Raw genomic sequence first — 22,877 nt, 5'->3', positions numbered from 1 at the left:
ATCTCAAAGACCTTCGTTTTATTTACTAGAGTAAATGCAGAAGTTCAACCTATTAAATACCTAATGTTGTACCTACTCTTAGGAGGGTTCCTAAACTCTTTAAAATGGAAAGCGCTTTCCAAAAGAGGGTTCGAAATTTTATCGTAATTGTGCAGGATTGTTTGGTCAAATGGACTCTTTTGTAATTAGAATCAAAAAAGATGAATTTTTCTGAATACTTTATTTTTTTTTTCGATCTGCTATGTTGAAGCAAGTTGACATATATTCAAAGTGAAAGCATCAGCTGATAACGTCTTCTAAAATAATGGTTTTTATTACATTATTTATATTGGAAGAGACAACTCGCGATAAAAGAGTGCAAAAAAAAAAAAAAAAAAAAATCCAACTTTTAAAAAGTTAAGACCTAAGTGGAAAGGGCTGGGGGAGTTGCAGGTTCGCCGCCTTGTACCTCGGATGAGGACAATTCACATGACGATTTAATACTGTACTATTATACTTTGATAGGAAAGCGTCTGTTTAGTTGTATCTAAACAAACCTACACGCCATTTTAATTCTTATCTCATACGATTATTGGCGAAAAACAAAATTTGATTTAGTATTCCTGAGACCGGTTCTATCCAAAAGACCAAACAGTGCCCGGTTATTCGACGCAATGTGTTCCTCCATCGTCGGATGATGGATTGTGTGATAATGAAACCCAGTTTTCCATAAGAACAACGTCCCAAATTAAGGTTAGGCACTTGCCTAATAGTCAGATATAATTAGGGTATAGGGATACCCCAATTATATTCCCCTAAATAATCCATAAATTTATATTAAATTGATTATACATTTTAAGAACAGTAAGCTACAATACTATATCTATCAAATGAAATTCGCAAGCACCTTAAATACAAAAACTCAATGTACCTATTTATGGTTATCAACAATAAACTCCTGGCCTTATGTGGTGGTGTTCCGGAGAATAATCGGGAATTTTTTTTTTTTTTTTTTTATGTTTAAAAATCAAAGTACCATAAGTGCAATACAGTAAACCAAAATACCATCAATTAAAATAATGTACAATAAAGTAAAAACAAATTACGTTAAAAAATATAGCATATTATGGCACTTTTGAGCAGGGGCCAGCATCTTTTCCTTATGTCTCGAGATCGATCTATTTTAAATAAAATATGTTGCAGAATTGTTATCATTTTTTAATTATGTAAAACTTGAAAGCTAAATCAGGTAAAAAAAAAAAAAAAAAAATCAGTAAGATTTTTGGTACGTGTTCTCCAGAAAATTATATTTTTATTTCTATGCACCCCGATCGACCATAATATGTTTTAAGATCAACTGTTCGATCGTATCTACCATTTGCTGGTGTCTGCTGAACAGCATGGTGTAATGTTGTTGGCTAATCCACAGGGAGTTGACAAAAGAATGGAAACACCTGTGATAACAGTTACAGGTATGAAATGATGGTGTTGGACCACCTTCTGCTTTGAAAACAGTTTGTGCTATGTGGAATAGATTAAAAATCCTGAATTATCTTAAAAGGAATATCGGACTATTGGATCCACATCATGGAGGAACGTTTCAGGCTCCTTCAGTGATGAAGGTGGAGGAAATCCGCTTCTCACTTTCCTCTCCAAATATGCGCACAGCTCAATAACGTTTAAATCTGTGCAGGTCATAGGAGATGCTCAGCTCAGTTTCATGCTCCTCAGCTCAAGACCGGACACATCTGTTTGTGTGTATTGGAGCATTAACATCTTGATACATGACATCGTTTGTGGGGAAAACAATGTTTGTACTATGGGATGAATCTGGTCAGTTCGAATATCATGGTAATCAGTGGCAGCAATTCGCTGTCCAGGGTGTGATAATAGGACCAAGAGAGAGAATACAAAGATATTGCTACCAAAAGCATTGTTGATCCTCCACATTTGAACGGTCGGCACAAGACAGTCAGGATGATAGGCTTCCTCTGGTATTGGCCAAACGTATACCCTCCCTGATGTTGGAAAAGTGTGAGTGATGATTCGTCTGAAAATATGACACGTTTCCAATCTTCAAGTGTCCAATTTTTGTGCTTCTCGCACCATTCATCCTCTTTCTAACATTGCCATCAGTAACGAGCGGTTTAGCAATAGCGGCTCTGCCATAAATTTCAGCTTTATGAAGTACTCGCTTAACTGTTTTGCTCGCAACTGGATCGCTAAGACTCGCATTAAATTCTGTAGTTATTTTTCAGACAGCAGTTTTCGGGATGGAACCCTTTTCAATGTCCGGCAGTCTCTTTCAGTCAGCTTCGAATTTCTGCCAACATTAGAACTATCTGATTTTGTTTTTATTTTTTTATACTTGGTAATTGCAGACATCACTTTCGATACAGTTCTGGATTCGTTAAACAAAGCAGCAGTTTTAGTTATTGATTCCTCTGCTAAACGTGCACCACTAATTTTACCTCTTTGAAATTCAGACAGGTCGGTCATTTTCTTCATGTGCCTTTTTATGTCACCTCTAAATAAACATCAGTTTTATCATCTTTCCTTCACAGTACCCCCCCCCCCTGTATATCCAGAAACATTGCTGTACTGTACCGTACTGTTTAAAAAGTTTCGAATTACTGAATATTACACCTTATAAGAGAGTCAATGCCACAATCTTTTTTTTTTTTTTTTTTTTTGGTAGTTGTTGGCGCATAGGCTTCTGTGGCCATAATGCACCTCCCAAGGTTTTTGCAGTACTTTGATCCAAGCCCGAGGCGAGAATCGAACCCGCAACCTTTGGGTTACCAGGGAGGTACTTTACCCACCCGGCTAGCCCGATCGACAATGCCACAATCATGAAGAATCGGAAAGCGAACAGTCATATAACAAGAACTTGTATTCAAGAAGTACTTGATGTCGTGGATTCCTTCAACCATTATCACTCAACGCTTCTCTAAGAGGTACCAGAGCCATCGTTCATACATGCTTTAGAACTCTAAATACATACAACTTAAAATTAATTTCTTCTATCCGTTACTTAGCCCAACCCTACCGCCTGAATAATCAGACCTTGTAGCGCTGGTTGCCACTCCTGTATTGGGAAGGCATATCTTCCAATATCAATATAAATCACAAGCATGTATTACATGACTTCTTACTATCGCCTAACTTCTACACCAATGTATGTACACTGTGCTCCCACTTTATTAGGTACACCTACCTAGTAGCGTGTTGAACCTCCTATAGCCTTCAAATATACCTGAATTCGTCTAGGCATGGATTGAACAAGATGCTGAAAACGTTGTGCAGGAATAGAGTACCATGAACACACGAGTGTGTCACGCAGTTCCTTGAGATTCGACGGAGGTGTAAGCCTGCAGCGAACAGGCCTTTCCAGCTCATCCCAAAGATGTTCAATAGGATTGAGATCCGGAGACTGAGCAAAGAAGTCATTGTCATGTTCCTGGAACCATTCCATAGTGATTCGGGCTTTGTGCTCCGGCGCATTATCCTGCTGGAAGTAACCATCTGACTGAGGATAAACTGTCGTCAACATGAATGGATGGATGCACTTGGTCAGCAACGATGTTTAAGTACGATGTGGCATTCAGACGTGAATCTATGGGTATCAATGGACCTAACGTGTGCTAAGAAAACATTCCCCACACCATAATACTGCTCCCACCACCTTGCACAGTATTTGTCAGACATGACAGGTCCATGGAATTCATGTTGTTTTCGCCAAATTCTGAGCCTTCCATCAACATGATACACCAGTAACTTCGACTCGTCAGACCAAGCAACTGTTTTCCAATCCTCGATAGTCCAGTGCTGGTGTGGCTGTGTCCACAGGAGGCGTGCTCTCTTGTTGTTCTTCATTGATAACAAAGGAACGCGATGTGGGCGTCTGCTGTTGTAGCCCATTCGCGACAAAGTGCGACTAGTCGTCCGTTCCGATATTTTGTTCTGCGCACCAAGGTTGTATTCTGACGTGATGTACGACATTGTGGCCCGTCTGTTTGCTTGCACAATTCTAGCCATCCTCCTCTGACCTCTTTCATCAAAAGGCGATTTTTTTCCACATAAGTGCCGTTGAGAGGATGTTTTCTGTTCGTTGCACCATTCTCGGTACACCCTTGAAACTGTGGTGCGTTAAAAGTTCAGGAGAACTGCCGTTTCAGAGATGCTTTGTCCAACACTTCTTGCACTTACTACCATGCCACGTTCGAAGTTCGTTAGATCACTCCTTTTTCCCACTCTTGTTACGGTTTATACGCTTAACTGATACTAGAAAGGTTGTTCTGCTGCATTTATATCCACAACTGTTGTCATGTGACTTGAAACGTTGTGGGACAAACCATTTGTGTGCACAACAGGGGTGCACATAATAAAGTGACAGTCAAAATCGTTAAAATCTGTTAGATTGACATTAATGTCAATTTTAATATTGCTCAATTAACGTTTCCCTCCGATCTTCATCATTAATTGTCTTGGAAATGAAGTTGTTTTATCACAAAAAAAAAAAAAAAGGGAAAAAATTAAATAGAAAGGCTTAATTTCATTTTGGCATATGTTGTACAAAGGTGCGCTGTAAAGCCGATTTTGATAAACATCTTAGGAAAATATGAATTATCGTTCACTACGTTTCCATAGTAACGCCGATTGCCCTTAACGAAACTGGTGCTCCTGTTTATAAAGTATGCCAGATGATGTATAGATTAAAAAAAAAATTAAAACATGTTTTCGATAGGAAAAATGCCTTATTTATGGCGGTGTCCACTACAGTATTACAATAAAGAATAGCATCAAAATGTCAACAGTTCTGAGTCATTTGTTGTTGATTTTAAAGTTATAAAATGGTATATTTTATCACAGGGTGCGCTTATCAGTTAGGAAACTGGTGGGCCCATTCGAGGGATACCTGATAGAGAATAAAATCCCACATCAACTGTTCCATATTAGATGCTCCACATATGCGCCTTCCATCCATAATGACACCAAAAGCACTTAGTCTGGATCTTAATACATGCCCTATTACAATCATCGTATCAAATAATCCAAATGCCGCCTGCTTCTTACCTTGCATAATGTACTCACTTCAGACAAAAAGGCAGAATAACCCGGGCCTCATCAAAACCGTCCAACGTGCTGCCACATATGTTCAACTTCTTGTTGAAATCTTAGACTCTTCCTTTAAATCTCTCATCATATGTTCTATCAACGTATGGAGTAGCTCTTACACAATATAACCAAAGAGATTTATTATTCTTTGTGGCAAATTCCAGCATTTTCTTTATATTCACAAAGTCTGTTGGCTCATAACCACCAACAACTGTAAAGAATCGTTGGAAACAGTCCAACAGGCCCCTATCATTAATATCAATTCGGCGATTTTTGTTCCAGGAGAGGCAGAGATTGCTGAAATAAAGATTCCAGGCATTCACTAAAGAAGTGGTCCAAGAAGTAACACGAAACATCGGAGAATAACCTGTAGCCCTTTAAGAAATTAATCACATATTACACTCTGCGCAGGTTGAAATGCTTATTTTCTCACCAATTTCCAATTCCAGGTTCCCCGAGACAACTTTGAACTGAATGGATTAGGGAAGATTAGTACCCTCAACAATGTCATTGCCCATTTCTTCACCCATTACATCCTTCCTGAAATGAGGCTCCCAGACTCGTTTGCAACTCAATATGCGGCCTGAGCATAGACTTGTACAATGGGATAATCACTCTAAGCCTGACATAACTTAATAAATATCATTAATAAATACCAAAAAAGCGCGCCCCCCACAAATTTATGACACCAACGTAAACATCTAAATATGAGAAGAAACACTGCTTGTTTCGACTCTTTCTAAAGATGAACTAAATACGTCTTGGTAATTTTTCAGAGGTTATAAGCATTTATAATCGAATTTTTACATTGCAAACTACAGATTATCACGCATCACCTTTAAGCGGTGTTTTGGCTAAAGATAAATCCTGTTCATTGAGAACTGGTTTTCTTCATTTTTTTTTTCTCAATGGTTTTTATTTATTTATTATTATTATTTTTTTTTACACTCATTTTGGACTAAAGATGGACTTGTTCAATTAACGTACCCATCAGTCGTAACTATTGTTGGAAGACAAAAATATATGCGATCCATTTTGGAAACCAAATTGTAGAAAATGCCACAGAAAATTCTATATTCTGGTTAATACACGCCCGCACAAGTATGACGCTAGTGTGCAGGGGACGATTATTGCAGCTTTAACAATAAACAGAAATTATAATGCTATGTCAAAAACAAAACGGCATGTTAAAACTAGCTTGGTAGTGCACTATTTTTTTAATAACACGTTGCAGCACAGAGCTAAAAAATATTGTCACGCGATCTTAATATGAACACCTGGACACCGAGAGCTAAAAACACTGCTTCCCCACTCCCTTATACCTTGGGTCTCACGTTTGTCATCAACTTAGTACAGGAAACTTCTACTCTTCCAACCCTGCCCCCAACTAATCCCCGTAAATGACTCTGGAGACTGTCACGCTAACTTAAACATCAGGAACACCTGCGTCATCCAAAGTAAATGTATTTTACGATTGTTCTTGGGGGACGGGGAAAGAAAAGAGTCATTACAGGATGATGTGAAAGTCGAAAAAAAAATGTGGCTCTCTTATGACACAGAAGCCATGCCACACATGCTTGGGAGGAAATGTCCAATATCTGTTGTAGCTTTGCAATATTATTTGGATTCAACTAATCGCAGAAAATACCCTTTGGGATGCGTGTGCACATAAGGGACCAGAATGCAGCGTTCCCTGTTACTAGACTCACCTTAGGTAAATACGTTGCTCTTACAGCTATCTCAAGGTTCAGTGCAAGCACGAGCGTACGTTCTGTATACATCACATAAACATACATACAATGTTTATTAGCAGGTGAAGGGGATGGTCTGGGTTAGCTAAATACCATCACGACCACAGGGAAAAAAATGACGCTTCTCTCATACCGGAGGGTATTAAAGGAAACTATAATTTGCTCGCTGTGGATCAGGAAGAAAGCGCGCATGTAGTTGCCTTACCCTTACAGCTCAGTTATTTTCGGTACCTGGAGTCACTGTGCGGATTTTTTGAACTGAAAGGGAGGTCAGAATGTGATGGAGATAATTAAATTCTGATAAGGAAACAAGACTTCGTAGGCCGAGTGTCACTGCAATATTTATTCCATTCTTCTCGAAAACCAGCCCCTCGGCAAAATTATGTGATCTTATCAGGCACGTGTTGTGCTTCTTTCTCAGTGCGAGACCCGCTTAAGTCTGAATCAGGAAGATTTAATTTCGGATCTTGAAAACAAACAGCATCCTGTAGTCGTTGTACCAGCACGCGCACCGTAATTAAATAAATAGAATGGCAATCGAATCTGGTCATCTTGTGCTCATTCTATTTAGTCTTATACAAAATATTTGTGTATTATCCCCTAAACCTGGCAATTTATTTATTTATTTATTATTATTCTAAAACACTTTACTGTAGCATTGTCATATAGTTCCTTTATGATATGAACCACTTTGCGCTGCCCAAGAAGATGGGGTTTTTCTCTCCATCGGCTTGCTTAAGAGATCGGCATATACTTCAGCATCATTTCAATATCATTAATAAATTATTCTGTCAATAATGGGTTTTTGATATTTTCAAAATAAAAGTGAAAAGTTGCGACGTCATCAAATCTGGGAATGTGAATATACATACACTCGATAGCTATCGTTTTGCAACGCAATCTACCGTAGTTTTCGCTTTAGAAAATGCACCCATTGTAAAAACTTAAAATTACACTGCGTCCTGTACAACGAATGTCCAAAGCCACGGAAGCTAAGGGAAAGGGTTCTATTGCAATTAGAAGTCGAACGTAAGTGCACTCATTAAGATGAATAGGTGCACCTCACCGATCGTAGGATGTGATAAAAAAAAAAAAAGTGTTATGTCGACAGAAATGTTTTCTCCTACATTTGCATAGGAATTAAAAGATGCGACCAACGGTAATTTGCACCATCTGACACCTAATATAGCAGTTAAAGTTATTATAGCTGCTAATTAAACATATAATAACTATTAAAGTTTATATTTTTTGATGGCCCATGACCAGAGGCATTTACAACTTTTTTACGAAAGCAAATTGATCAGCGTTTACTTTAGAATGTTTCGTACACTTTTTGTAGCAAATTTACAAATTCCGTATCATTACATTGGAAAATGATCACGAACGTTATGCCAAGGTAACCAGCAAATACAAAAACGCTGAATTAATAATAAAATTCACTGTAAGTTTATTTGGCACATAGTGGTTATGATTGTTGTTTTTCTATGTGTGGAAAAGGAATTGAGTTGGAATCCCGTCTCTCTCTGGTTTTTTCTATCCTTTAAACAGACGAATTTACCATTGGTTATGCTATATTGACTACTCATGGTTTTGGTTTGCCTCGGCGTTGTTCTGAATAACAAATCCAACTACATTGCCCACTCAGTTGCAACTCGCTTTGTCTTTCAAGAACGGTCTGCTCTTAAAATTTACATATAATGTGCACTGTTATTTTAACCATTATAGGAACTATATAAAAAGATTAGAATAATAAAACCAATAACTTATAAACACTAGTAAACACATTTATTTTAGATAAGCCAGCGGTACGATCGTAGTGATCGCCACGAAACATCAATATGTACCCATGAATGTGGTACACAGCGATGGCATGTTTTTACAACAAGATGGTTTAAAATATTTTTTGAAGAGGTGATCACCATTGAATCATGTCACAGAATCCGGGTTTCTCAGCTGGGTGGGGTAGGAAGTCTTGGAGACAGCGTAACGTTTTGGAAAGCGCCTGGAGACCAACGAGGGCAAGACGATTAATGAGTACATTAATCACCACTATGAATCTCATTATTGATGGCATCCGATGTTATCGCCTCACTATTAATTACTCTATAAATATATAGAAAGTCGGTCATAAAATTCGAAAAATGCTGTTCCTCAGTACTGAGGGGTCTCACGCAAACGGTGATATGTGGACAAACTATCAAAGTTCCGGCAGGGCATCAGCAACCTGTCGGAGCCACAGTTTCGAGATATGTGACATGACGTGTTCGTAGAACCTCGACCTGACGGTCTAGGCAACCAGTAATCTGCTGTTCCTCCTGTCTTCCTAGAATGTGCCCCCCCCCCGGACCACTCACCTTTCAGAATTCCCGAATTCTTAGAACAGTGTTCGTAGTATAGCCATGAATTGCTCTGGACGTGCGCAGCCTTATTCAGAGACAAAAGTTAAGTGGCACGTGTATCACAAGAGAAAGTTTCCATTTCTTCGCTAGCCATTAGGCGCTCTTAACCTTTTAGAGTCCAGAAGCCTGCCGCCTCCCACCCCCACTTTACCAAGTATCATTTTCTAACGCTCTTCATTAGACAAATCAAAGCAATGTACAAAACTTGTTGAAAAAAGATTTACTAAGTAAACAAATTTAAGAGTAGTATATTGATGGATTTCGAAAGTTTTTTGTCGAAAAAAAAAATTTTTTTTAAATGCATAACTGTGTTAATTTAAGAAATATTCAAGGTTCTGTTTAATCCTTCGAAGACCTCAAGAATTTAAATGGACCGATATTACAGATTTAACAAACATGTTTACATGATAATTACAGAATAATCATTGGTAGCTATGGAAATTTTTTTTTTTTTTTTTTTGGTAGTTGTTGGCGCATAGGCTTCTGTGGCCATAATGCACCTCCCAAGGTTTTTGCAGTACATTGATCCAAGCCCGAGGCGGGAATCAAACCCGCGACCTTTGGGTTACCAGGCAGGCACTTTACCCACCCGGCGCTAAGGAAATATAAATAACAAATTTTCTGTTTATACTATGGGATGGCCAGAGAGAGATACAAGAATGGCACTTTATAAGTCACGTAGATATACCCGCTAGTAGCTGAAATGCGTGTACTACTGTACGCTAGCGTTTGACCACATAAACATACATACATGAAATAAATTTTATATAATATTTATTTTATGATTGATGATTTTATGATATCAATGCTTCTCGGTTGCTAGGTGGCCAGCAGATTACAAATAGAACACTACTAATGTTGGGTTTTGAGCAGCCCCTTCCGCCACAAGGAACGGCAGTATCCCGTTGAGCACTACTGCCGTATATTGTTTATAAGAAAGAAAGCTTTATATTCAAAATACTATATTTTTATTTGGAATTTCACCGTTACAGCAGACTTCCGATTATTCGGGAGCGGATTAACCGACTTGCACATTAGCCTGTATCTCATTTCACTTTGATTTAGGTGGAGTCCTACTTGAAAACATGAAACGGGGATTGTCTGATTGCACTAAACAGTAGACCTGATTTAAGAAAAGTCTTCTCTTAGTTCGTAGCTTCAGCAAGGGTTTGATCTCTTGGTTGAGCCAAAAACTGCTGCGGCGTGCGATTCCACCAGCGGTTGAACCAGTGCGGTCATATTGCCTTCAGGAATAGGAATGTTCGCGATCTCCGTTTGAGCTGCGTTAAGATTGCAATGATCGCTGAAATAGAAACTGTAACCCCACTTTTTACTAAATGGAAAAAAAAAAAAATAAAAATAAATAAAGGAAAAGAAGTCGATAATTTTATTTGTTTTCATTGGTCTGGTGAGGGGAAGATATAATTCCAATTTTGCGAGATGCGAGCTTGCGTTCTAATCGCACTTGATGGAATTTTCTTCAGTCAGTGCAAACTGACTGCAGGGGAACCATTGATGGAACAACAGCCTTACGTCCTTTTAACAAGAGTACGAATTGACTTTTAGAAAGGATCAGGCAGGTAATGACAACCTCTTTAAAGTTCTCTAGTTTTTGCACCTTTACAAGGAGCTCTGTGCATTCCACAGCTTCTGCATTTCAGTGTGTATCCGTAATTTTATTTTCATTCTTAAGAATATTGAAATGACTCTAGATAGAAAATGGGAGTGCTATCCGTGAATATTCACGCCTAACGTTTTTCCCTAGACGAAGGTAAGATCATCGTGCTGGGAAGGGGTTTTAACAACAACCATGGCGAAAACAATAGGCATCGTCAGCAAACAGTTACAATATGATGAGGAAAATATTGATTTGTTTAGAAAGACATTCGGAAATTCTTTATATAAAAAAAAAAAGTGAGACGATAAATTAGTAATAGTAGTGGAAAATAATGCAAGAATAGAGTATCATAAAAAAAAAAACTACCCATTCAACAATTTGTCTAGTTGTTGAATTTATTCAAACTGCCCACTTCCACTACAGCAGATGGAAGTTTGTTTCAATAATCAGCCACCCGTTGGCTGAAGGCAAACTTCCGCACATCTATCCTGCAAAAGAAATGCAACAAACAAACAAAAAAAAAAAAAAAAAAAAAACAGCCCTTCCTCCCTTTCCAATAAAAAAAAAAAAAAACAGATCATCACGCATTAAATGTAATTAAGGTGAAAACTAATAAAGATGAGGACTTCGTCTTTGTTAATAATGAGCCGTTTTCATATTTCTGTGCATATAACCGAGCAGTTAAGCAGGTCCAGTAGTATGTGCGCATCAGTCGGGCGAGTTCGTAGCCTACACGACTGCTGAATACTGTAATGTTATATTTTTTGAAGATCGAACTTAAGTTTATTTTTCTGGCGTTTTTTGATTTTTTTTTTTTTTTTTTTTTTTTTTTTTGAAATCTATTTCATGAAATTTGTGATTTCTTGCTTTTCATAAGTACATGTGTACACTCCCTCTTAAAAGTTTGGAATCACATTTTATTTTTCTTAATTTTCAAAGTTTTATTAAAATAGGATTGACTTGTTTACCAGTTTTTATTAAAATATGTTCCATATGTATAAAAATAAAAAAAAAAAATAATATTTTTTAAATATTTAAGAAATTTCTAGAATATTCCAGAATATGGTAGTGTTTTAGATGATTCTAGAAAGTGGGAGTAATTGTTTCAATATTATAGAAGATTGCAGATGATTCTAGAGTATTTTGCAATAATATAAATTGAGGAGTAAGAGCTTATAAAACTTATAAAATCGAACACCCGTCAGAAAGTTTTTGGTATAAATTGCGTGTTTCATGATAAACATAGCAACAATAAGGAAGTGAGCGTTGAGAAAAAGGAGTGCTATTATGACTCTGTATAAAGAAAGTTATACCATGAGAAGTATTGGCAAAAAACTAGGTGTTTCATTTCAAGGAGTACAAACTACCATTCAACAATTCAAGGAGACTGCAGTTTAAAGGATAAACGACACCCAATACGACCGCGCATAACACTGGAAAAGACCTGAACACGAATTTCTAAACGCAATCGACAACTTACTGCACTTGAAATACGAGCTGAAGCTTAACAGGAACAGAGAAACTCCAGTGTCTACACCCATCGTAAAACTTCGTTTTAAACAAGCAAGAATGGTCACATAGCGGTCCGAAAATTTTATAAGGGTTGGCTTGGGCTAAGCGCCATCCACGTTTAACAATTGAAGAGTGGAATGTACTCTGGACTGAGGAATCCAAATTTGCAATTTTTTGATCCAAGCGTAGAGTTTGTGCGAGACGAACAACTGAAGAAAAAAACAGTGCAATCAACAAATGTGGTGGTGGTGGTGGTTCCTTCACGATCTGGAGGTTGCTTCTGTGTTTCTGGAGTGGGTGACATCGTCAGAATTGAACGAATTTTATGAAAAGGGTATAAAAACATTTTTGAACATAATTCAAAATCCTCCATACTTTGACTTTGCGAAAGAAATTTTATATTACATCAAAACAATAACCCGTAGCACAGTTCTAAGGTGTGCAGGGACTTTAGCAACTAAACAACGATAGAGGGGGGGGGGGTATTGCAAATTATGGTGTGGCCACCCCAATCGCCTGACTTAGCCCATTAGAGCTTTTATGGGATCATCTAGACCAGGGTTTCCCAACCTACGGCCCGCGGGCCGGATGCGGCCCGAAAGACTGTTTCATCCGCCTCCTGAAATTTATTCTATAGAAATCTTTTTTGGTTGCTATATATCGTATATAAGGATATTTTTAATCAAAATATAATGTAAATGCGTCCAAATATAATTTTGTAACATTGTTGCAACTCTGTGCGCTTCCACTTGGCAGCAGTGTTTCCTGCGATGTCGGAAATCCCAACAGTGCGAGTGCCCAAGGCTATAAGTTTATAGCCTTGAGTATTTCCGGCGAACACGAGTTTCCAAAAAGTGAAATAGTAAAGTTAAAATAAGCGACTGTTAAAACAATTGCTAAACACTAATCTAAATATTAATCAAGTAAGTATTAGTGAAAGAATTGTATGCAGTTTGCAATGCAAAGACGAGTACGCGTATTTTTCTTTCTTCTGGTCAGCTATTCTCATTCAGACCGTAGTCGTCGGGCCGCTGCACTGATTATCATGCGCAACAATTTATTAGTGCTATTTGTATAAATGCATATTATTTTTAATTTTATTTAACTTTGAAGATTTAATTTTAGCGAATCAAGATGTCAAGGAAAAGAAAAATTGATTCCGAATGTCGTGTCTTCAATGAACTTTGGTCGATTAATTATTTTTTTATAAGGGACAACAACCGATGTACCTGCCTTATATGTAAGGAAGCAGTTTCTGTGTTGAAAGAATATAATTTGAAACGGCATTATACGACAAAACATGCCCAACTTACGATAAACTTCAAGGAGAGTTGCGAAACAAGAAATTACAAGAGCTGAGCTTTGATTTCAAGAGGCAACAACAACAGATGACATGTTTCACTAATCAGAATTTAAATTTAATTAGAGCTAGTTTGCAAGCATCTCAAATCATTGCTGAAGAAGGAAGGGCTTTTACTGATGGCGAGTTTGTGAAAAGGGTGTGCCTATCAACTGCAGAAGAAATATGCCCTCAGTACTTCGCTGCTCTAAGTTTATCAGCGTCAACTTTAGCAAGAAGAATCGAAGACTTGTCTGCTAATGTTAAAGATTAACTGAAACAAAAAGTTACAGATTTTATAAATTTTTCGATTGCAATTGATGAAAGTGAAGATATTACCAACACAGCACAGTTACTCATTTACATACGCGTAAATTGATTATAAATCAAAATTTTGAAGCCACAGAAGAACTGGCTGCACTTGAAAGCTTGAAGAATAGAACCTCTGGCTAAAACATTTTATAGCGTATCAAAAGTGTTTGAAGACCTGCAAGCTTGATTGGGAATTGCTGACAGCAATTACGACCGATGGTGCAAAGAATATGGTTGGAAAAAATCTTGGTTTCATCGGCCATGTTAATAAATATTTTGATTCCAAAAACATCGAAAGACCTATGCAATTTCATTTTGTTATTCACCAGCAAACGTTGTGCGGTAAATTTTTGTCTTAGAACTCAATCATGTCGACTATAATAAGCATTGTGAATTTTATACGCAAAAATGGCCTGAACCATCGTCAGTTTAAAATTTTCTTGGAGGAAATCGAAAGCGAATATGGTGATTTGTTGTATCATACGGAGGTGCGATGGTTGAGTCGCGGTAATGTGTTAAAAAGATTTTTTCAACTCAGAACCGAAATAGACATTCATGAACGAAAAATTAAAACCAGTCCCAGAATTAACAGACTAAATGGTTATGGGCACTTGCATTTTTAACAGATATTTGTGAACATTTGAATACATTGAATAAAAAACTTCAAAGTCGCGATCTACTTGTAAATGACTTGTTCTACAATATTAAAGCGTTTCAGACAAAATTAGAATTATATAAAAATCAAATTTAACAAAATAATTTTTCCCATTTTTTGTGTTGTGAAAGTTTATATAATAATATGCCCAATTGTGATTTTTCTACCGAAAATTTTGTCCGAAATCTTAAATTATTGATGGAAGCATTTGTTGATTTCGAAAACAATAGAAAATCATTTACATTATTTCAGAATCCATTTGATGTAAATGTTTCACAAATAGATAAAGATCTAGATTTTCAAAGTAACGATAACCTGAAAACATTATTAAAAAATGAAACATTAGCTTTTATAAAAATTTGACAGAAAATAAATTTCCAGAATTAAAAAAAATTAGCAAGAAGAATAATTTCTATTTTTGGTAGCACTTACCTATGTGAACAAACATATTCAAAAATGATATATATATAAAATCCAAACATCGATCAAGAATGACAGATGAACATTTGCAAGACTTTTTAAGATTGGAACTTTTACTATTAAACCTAACATTTCAATTATTGCTAAATCAAAACAACTACAAACATCTCATTGATTTGCTATTTCTGTAATATCAAATGTGATTATAATAATAAAAATTGTGATTTTTAATATGACTATGTCTTTATTTACAATAAATATCCCTTGTTTATAATTTTTTTATAGTTTTTCTATCTTGTACCCCGTTTGACCTGGTAAAGTCGCTAAAATTGCGTTTTATGGTTTATATGTTTTTAGTCGTCAAAATTGCACCGACTCCGGCCCGCCATTTGTTATGAATTTTCTATGTGGCCTTCAATGAAAAAGGTTGGGGATCCCTGATCTAGACTGTGAAATCTGCCCATCTTTGAAAAATTTATGAGAAACCTTGCGGATTGCTTGGAATAATGTTAGTCAAGACACTATAATAAAATTAATCGACAGAATGCCACATCTGTGTAAGGCATCTGGAGGATATTTTGGTGAAAAATCAGTATGGTTGTTAACGTTAATCATTTCAATATTTTTTGCTATAAATTTTTCCATGCTTAATAAAAAAACAAACAAACTTAAAATGCTTTGTAGTGTTTTTTTTTTTTTTTTTTTTTTTTATTAAACCTTACATTGTCATAGCTAATTTCAAAAAAAATTAACGAAAACTAGTCATATTCTGTGATTCCAAATTTTTAGCCGGGAGTGTAGATCATACTCTATACGAGAACCAGTTAACATTGAAGTTTCTGATTAACTGATAAACCTGCAATGCAGTTCAATTGTTTAGATGAATCTTAGGATTTTTGATGGGTCTGTTTTGGAACGTCATCTTTAGGGTTTTAGGATTTTTGATGGGTTTTAGGTTTTTTCTGTTTTGGAACGTCATGTCATTTTGACGAATTATGGGGACGAGAATGAAATCCTCAATTTTCTTAATGAGTTTTTTGCCTTCATTTGCTTTTGAGGTTGAATAGAGGGTACCTCTCCTTTCCTTGATACGTTAGTTCGTAGAGAGACGGCCCAAGAGAGAAGACAAAAGTTCATAGGAAGTTCATGTGTAAGAAGAAAATTTAAACTTTTATATCTAAAGTCTAGAGATAATGGTTGTAGCCATTGTCTCCCAATGGGAGACCTTTAATCTTGCATGGGAACATTTTCAAATGCAATTGAAGCATTCGTTGAGCAGAACATTGAAATGTTTTAAGTTTACGGGCTGCTTTTTTATTGACTTTTCTGGACTATGCAACTCGGAGGGCTTTAATATTTTTGGAGAATGAACACTGGCCGCTTTTAATTCGTTTACACAGCCTTTCTCTTCAAACTGCTGAGCTAAACGAAGTATCGCGTTCCTTTCAGGTTCTCAATGAGTTAATAAACCTTTAATGTTCTGTTTCATTGTGAGGTGCGAATTCTCTGCCATTTTGCTTAATGACGAGAGCACGTGAGATTCACAAGCATATAAAATGCTCTGACTTATTGCTGCTCCAGCAAAGTTTATAGGAAGTACTGCTATAACTTTCAAAAGAAATTTAGTTCATAGTTCAGTTTCAATTGATGATACAAGAGTGTCAACGTTCCAGCCTATAGATTAAAGTGTTATCGTGGAACATCATGTACATGTTCAAAGAGTTGCAATTCCTTCGGTTGAGAAGGAAAGGAGTGGGATACTTCAATCATCGTCATCATCACACGAGCTCCCACTGTTTCGCATTCAACCTCGTAATAAACAGGCATATAAGTTAGTGCAGGCGCATCATGTCTATACGCAGTAAATTAACCGAAGTTGTTATAGTGACATCGTTTCGTTACATTGTGAATGTCTTCACAATGAGTTGCCTATTCGGTTATACTTCAAATAAGTAAAGCTTTCCCAATAGAGGAGAATACTGTTACTTATTCTTTCTCAGTGAATACCAACAAAACGGCCGTTTCAGGGTATGTATGTGGAGATGTAATGCTCTTTAACCTGCAGACTCCTAAAAGTTGGAGAAAAGCTTAAGGGTCAGCGGAAAGAAGAGGGAAAGTAGGAGACTACAGATTTATCCCGAAATAAAGGAAAGCAGCCACATCCATTTTACTTACACTCATTCATTAATACATGGAATAACGTATCCCCAATAGAGAAGACTATTGTTATTTATTCTTAGTGGATAACCCCCCCCCTCCTCACTAAAAGGCTATTTGGCCCTTCATCGGTGGGTAGGTAGATATCCAAATGGTATAACAGCTAACAACTCAGTTGTAACATTGACACAGTCCTGAAATGGCCGGCTGGGTGGTGGTATCGACTGAGAATAAGTAATGCGTTTAAGCTCGTTTGGACCTGATTATTGTATTCTCTCTACCTTTTTACCTCCTCTGACTGTATGGTCGTCCAGGAGTATAAGCAGAAAATTTATTTAATTTGTTTATTATTTTATTACTTATTCGAGGTATAAATTAGTGAATGTGAGTGAAATGGATGTGGCTTCTTTCCTTTCTTTCGGAGTAAACTTTGGTCCGTTAATAACCTTCTCTCTGCTAACACTTAAGCCTTTATCCAACATTTAGGATCCTGTAGATGAACAGCATTAACATCCCTACATATCGAGGGTTTAATGTCAAACAACGTTAACTACAAAATCATTTTACAAAATCATTTTGTAGTTAACGTTTTTGTAATTAAGAAAAAGTCATTTGACATTTTATTGGTTTACCGGAAATGTGCTTGTAGTCCAAGCTAACTTGTAAAGTATTAGAGAGATACAGTTCTATGACATGATATGCATTGATATTTGTATAAAGTAAAACTAAAGTTGTTTCAAAACAAAAATGCAGTTTTGTAGTTAAGGTTGTTTGACACTAAACCCTCGATATACACCCTGAAACTGCCGTTTGGGTGGTGGTATCCACTGAGAATAAGTAACAGTAGTCTTCGCTATTGGGGGAATGTTACTCATTCGAAGTATAACCGAACAGGCAATGAAATGATGCCACAATAACAACTTCGGTTGATTTACTTCGAACAGGCATGATGCATTTGCACCAACATATATCTGTAAATCTTCCCAGTTTGGGGATTCTGCCGTGAATTTATATTAAATACCTTGTAATAAATTACACCTTTTAATACAAAGACGTATATGATGATGATGCTCGATTAGGTGATATGCTATCAAGCACACTCGCAGGATAACAAAATTGTGACAGACATTTCAAGCGCGACATGTGGTGCACTGGTGCGGTCTTTCCGCTTGTCTGGGCAAGCGAAGAACTTCTTTGACAGTGTGGGCATGTTGACAATATGTGAATTTGGACCTGATTCGCATATTGTCATGGCTTTTTTCTTTCTTTTCCTAGAAGAGAATTCATGTGTTCACTCGTATCATCGGTTGACTTCGTTTTCTCCACTGATACGAGAAATCAGTATGTTAACTGTCGATATTCAGAATGTATAAATTAAAAAAAAGTCATCTTTATAATCGATGTGTTCTCTACCCTTTTCTCACAGGAGGCGTGAGTAATGCATAATTGCATGAATTCTGTCACCTTTGCGCTTCATGTGAAATGCAAGCTGTCACGTGACTTAGATCTGTAGCCGAGGTCCTAAGCACTCGACGTCTGCAAAGATTCATGGTCACTTGGGAAAGAAATGAATCCTTCACGTCAAGTTCGCTTGTAATGCACGAGCGAGAGAAAACCACACATCACGTAGTATGCTGTAAAAAGCTGAAACGTCTGTGTTCGCGGAAAAGCTATTCTTTCTTCGTGCGTGGCTTTACCGGCTCCTCGACCTTCACAGAGCGACATCAGAAGAATGAGGGCGGGTGTTAACTTCCCTGCCGTCCTTAAGGTTATCCTGGCTGTCCAATTAACCCCCGGGAACAGGGGACCGCTCAGGTAAACGGCTAGGAGATAACTGGACTGCCTGCTGAGATGCGACCTGTCCGGCGCCCGATTTCCAAGATCGAGAATAGAACGCCTTCAAGCCGCCATCTTCCGAACGTTGAAGTGGACAGCAGACACACCTTAATACCTTATCAATTCCGTCAGCCATTAGCCACCCTCCCTTTCCTTTCTGCTTGAGCGACTTTTACTTTTCTTAGTTCCTATGTAATAAATCATAGTGGCGGCTTTTGCTAAAGAATCATCGGAAGTATCGCTCACTGACCCCACCCGAGCCTTATTGGATAATTACAACGAGTATGTTGGTTAGAAGAACAAAGCAGTACGTGGACACACGAAAGCTTTCAAGGACGTTGATGGAGCAGATAGAAAACATTATTCTCATACGCTGAGAATGCTTATGAACGGTAGTGCATTGCTTGCTGTTTACTTGAATAAAGTTGAATTCACATGGGGGGGGGGAGCATGAAGCTTTTTAATTGCATTTTGAGTAAAAAGTTACCTTTCGAAGATTTAAAAAAAAAAAAAAAACTCAACCAGAACAAGAACACCCAAAAATAAATACAGTAATAATAAATAAATTTTCTGTTTATACTCCGGGACGACCAAACGGTCAGAGGAGTTCACAAAATAGACAGAATACAAGAAACAGCACCGTATTCATCAGTCACAGGCTTGAACCCCGGTCACCCAAGGCACGTGTACTTATGCACCCGCGCGCCTGACCACTAGCCTACGGCGGTCTTTGTCCACTACCTTCCGCGTGTTTATATGGCTTCGTTTGCATCACCAATTGCAACGGTATTCACTATAAAGTTAAACTTATACGCATTCCCATTTTTTCTTTTTAATTAAGATTTTATTACCCTTACAGATGTTTGCTAGCGCTTCAGAAAGATAGGGTAGGAGAATGTGACAGCAGCTCAGTGTTCAGGATGAATGAGGTGTCAACATCAATTACCTTATTGGAAACCGTTTCTAAATACTTCAAACTAAGTTATCTAACCAATTATTAAATTAGTTCTATAGTAAGAATCATAGGCACCGACTACTCGATACCTATGATTCTTACTAATAAGGTGGGTGGGGTATTCCTATTTCTCCAACTCTCATTTTGCAACCTATACCACTAGTGACACTTCGCAATATTTCTAATGAAATTACGTTAGAAATACAAGCGAGTCACGTACAGATGTCATGGAAAGTTATGAGAAAAACACACCATCAATAGGCAGTCGCCCTTCTAACGGTTTCAGGACTGGCTGGACTTAGTCGTCAATGATTAATATAGTGATGAAAGTATAAACATAGCAAAGAATGTTGGTGGTGGTGGGGGGGCGGGGTGGATAAAATGTGCCACTAGATACAAATAAATAAATATCCTTTATTGTAGTATCCAGTGATAAAAAAGAACGTACAATTTTCTTAAAAGTTTTCTCCATGGTTTATTTCCTTCAACATTGACTTTAAATTATAACACGGATATTTTCGCGATAAAACTATTTTATCCAAAAACATAACATCCCAGAATCTATCTTGAACACAGATGTAAGAAATCAAGCTCAGCAGAAAACTGAAAAAAAATACATTGAATCCTCTTATATCCGGAAATCTTAAAACATGATCCTTCATCGATTTTAGAATTTTCCCCATTTCTGGTGTTCAAATCATAGTCATAAAAAAAAAAAAGTTACGAAAAACATTGCGTTATATCTGTTCAGTTATACAGTAAAATATTTTTTTACCGTACGCTGTGGAAGGGATGGGGGAGAACAGTGGAAGCTAAAAGTTTTACTTACCGGTACTCAACTAAGTTTGTGGATTCGCCTAATTTTCCTAAACAGAGCCATTAAATTGGTGGTGCTGGATAATGAACTGCCAGTTTTGCAGGTATTGCTGTAGTGTACTCTTTAATGCGTTAAACAACAGAAACCAAAACGACAAGTTACCAAGCGGTAGTATCTAATCTTTGAAATCATAAAAGATAAAAATAATAAAAATACGATTTCATCGATGCTTATTATTTACAAATAGTGACATTAACTTTCTAAACTAATGGTATTTTTAAATATATAAGCTATCGTAATTATTATTATTTTTTTTTTTTTTCAGAATAACCAATAGGGCTTTAAAATATAATCCTCTGTTAGCAAAGTGATGGCAACGTGATTATGTGGGGTTAACGTCAGTTTAACTGTACACAGTTGATTAATATGATGACACAAATTATATTTTATTATGTACATTGGTCATTGTCGATTCAGAAATGATGATATTTGTTTGAACGTTTCTGCTATTATTATATTTATTTATTTATAAATTTCACACCCACGGAGTAAGCAGACCTAAAAATTTCGGTTTAAAAAAAAAAAAAACCCAAAAAAAACTCCTCAGCATTTATACAAACTGTCTTAAAGAAACAAAGTGAAGAGTAATTTTTATACACAGATGGGGTAAGAGTATAATCAATGTGATGTTCATTTATTAATAGAAATGAAACTGAACAGAATACTAGTGGCTAAATAGTAAGTAGGAATATGTTCAATGACTAGAATACGTCATAGAGAGAGAGAGAGAGAGAGAGAGAGAGAGAGAGAGAGAGAGAGAGAGAGAGAGACCTTTGTGAAGAAATGACGGAGAATCAATAATGGAGTTTGATATTGTACACAAAAAGTGACCTATGGAGTTGTCGTCTAGAGCCGTGGTTCTCAACGGGGGCCATGCCGTATTTCTGAGAGGCCACAGGTAAAGTCGTAAAATTGGGGGGCGTGGAAACTTAAGTGGGACACGAAAAGTTCACCTCTAAAATAAAATTATTACTAATATATAAAAAGAAAGTAGTAAGATCCGTAAGGATCTCACTAAACTAAGTGACAATAATATTATTGTAATATTTTTTGTTAGGAGCATAATTGTATATTGTGAATAAACAAAATATATGAGTAAAAATTCTATTATAAATAAAGATTGTCGTTAATAAATTCCTTTTTTATTATTAATATTCCTTTTGTATTATAAACAAAACATTTTATAAATAAAAAGTTATAAATATTACATTTATTATAATTAAACAATATGAGGGGTGGGCCACATAGGTGAATGAAAAAATGAAACTTAGGCCACGAGCAAAAAAAGGTTGAGAACCACTGGTCTAGAGGGGGGGGGGGAGAGACGATTCTGAAACTGACAAAGTGATTCATAGTTTCGTTCATGATAGACAAGGTGATTTCCAAACACAAGTTTAATGAATTTGATTCGGATTCGTGCTAGTTTGCGAGAAAACGGTTGCTGTTTTGGGGAGTAAATCATATCGCTATAGAGAAAAACTGGATGTAAACTGTTTATAGAGTAGGATTATAACTTTGTCACTCTGGAAAGCCGAGGTAGAACGTTTAATTAAATACAGAACTTTGGAAGTCTAAGGCTGTAGTGGAGGGTATACGCCATATACCCTCTGGATTTTTTTTAAAGTGAAAGCATATACCTTCTGGTTTTTGAAAGGCTTGAAAAAAAAAAAAAAAACCCAAATATTATTAAAATATTTAATGTTATAGCATTCATAGAGTATACCTTTTGCTAATTTTACGACTACAGCTCTGCTAAGACATAGGATGAAATCGGTGTGGTGGGAGGAATGGTTGAATCGAAATAAGGCACATTAATTCTTAGTGGTATCAGTTAGAGCTATTTCGATTCTTTTGAACATTTATGTAGAATATTCTTTGGACCTTTACACAAAATTTAGCGTCAACAGGCTAAACCATATCTCATGCACCTGCACTCTTCTTCCAAAAGG

General features: G+C 36.7%; 1 protein-coding gene across 7 annotated transcripts in view; it reads right to left on the bottom strand.

Annotated features, from left to right (window-relative positions):
• Positions 1 to 22,877, bottom strand: part of LOC150080996 (transcription factor AP-2-epsilon-like) — a 392,409-nt gene that overhangs the window by 94,164 nt on the left and 275,368 nt on the right. The window lies entirely within an intron of this gene.

Source organism: Mastigoproctus giganteus, chromosome 9 (assembly GCF_048544385.1).
Source record: "Mastigoproctus giganteus isolate SK-2022 chromosome 9, ASM4854438v1, whole genome shotgun sequence".
Classification (NCBI taxonomy): domain Eukaryota; kingdom Metazoa; phylum Arthropoda; class Arachnida; order Uropygi; family Thelyphonidae; genus Mastigoproctus; species Mastigoproctus giganteus.
This window is presented reverse-complemented; position numbering and strand designations above follow the sequence as displayed.